At 46.7% G+C, this 1,261-nt stretch overlaps 1 non-coding gene across 1 annotated transcript; it reads left to right on the top strand.

The window, feature by feature from the left end:
- Positions 1–568: 568 nt before the first annotated feature.
- Positions 569–640, top strand: trnaw-cca (transfer RNA tryptophan (anticodon CCA)). Its single transcript has one exon. It is a non-coding gene; the product is annotated as a tRNA-Trp (tRNA).
- The last annotated feature ends 621 nt before the right edge of the window (positions 641–1,261 follow it).

Raw genomic sequence — 1,261 nt, 5'->3', positions numbered from 1 at the left:
ACCCGAAACCAACAGAACCACATTGGACCCGAGCCCGACGCGGCCCGAGTATCTCCATTTATTCCCACGCCCAAACTAACCCGAGCCTTACCCGACCACCAGAATGTTCACTTTACCTACCTCCCAATTCCGAATCTCCAGGAAGCTGCAGCATGAGCGCAATGACGTCATAGAGATGCTCACTTGCTCAATGAGCAGAATCAGAGTTTCCCTCCTTGATGACCCGGACTCCCAGCTTAGGTTAGCTTTTCAACTTTTGACACTTATTAAACTCAACTTCCCGGCAGAGTTAAATGTAATACTTACTGTGTGTGTCCGACACGGACTCAGCCCGACCTGGACCCAGCCCGACCCGAACCTGGCCCGACCTGACCCGAGCCCGAAAGCCAGACCCAGAAGAGCGACCCGACACGACCTGGACCCGACACAGGTCGTCGGGTCCCGTCGGGTTCAGGTCGGGTAGCAGGCCTTCACAGAGCGGAGGTCAGATGAGGATTGAATTAATTTCAATCACTGAATCGAAACAAGAAGTAAATCTGCCAGGAATGGAAGACTTTGCTTCATCTGTGAGCTTGTGGCACAACGGTAACGCGTCTGACTCCAGTTCAGAAGGTTGTGTGTTCAAATCACGTCAAGCTCAGTGACGTTTTACAGCAGCTCAAGTTCCTGGATTTCATATCAGAAGAGAGTTCGTTCTCTTGGAATGTTCGTGCATTGTAGAATTTCAAGATCAACTTTAACAGATGAAAGTCCTGATTTCTGGTTCCGTTCCATTTCCTTGCTCAGTTCTTATTTCACACTGTTTTGTATCAGAACAATGTTTCAGGGATGTGATGTGTCCATTGTTTGTACAATCGCTCTGTCATCCAGTGTGAGAAATAAAACACAAACCGCACAGCGTGCGGCTCAAACCCATACCTGGCTCTGTCTATAGGCCGCTTAGTTCAGTTGGTCAGGATGCAGTGTTGATAACAACAAGGCTGTGGATTTGATCCCCATGTGCGCTGTCACATGGTCAGTCATTAATTTGACACATTTTTGTAACACTTAAAATCCAACTTTTAGATGCAAACAAGTTTACATAAAATGTCAAATGGAATTTATTTTGAATAACATCCATTGCATCTTTGTCACTGGTCTGGAGTAACACAGAATTCTTTCCAATTATCTTCCGTTTGCTGATAAACATTGAACTCGTGGTCTGTTCTCGTTAATGGTCACGAGCAGCAAAAACAGACAGAGTGAGTCTGACCGCCCAGAG

The sequence above is a fragment of the Heterodontus francisci genome, unplaced genomic scaffold, assembly GCF_036365525.1.
Source record: "Heterodontus francisci isolate sHetFra1 unplaced genomic scaffold, sHetFra1.hap1 HAP1_SCAFFOLD_62_2, whole genome shotgun sequence".
NCBI lineage: Eukaryota > Metazoa > Chordata > Chondrichthyes > Heterodontiformes > Heterodontidae > Heterodontus > Heterodontus francisci.
The sequence above is the reverse complement of the archived record's forward strand: the minus strand, read 5'-3'. Positions and strand labels throughout refer to the sequence as shown.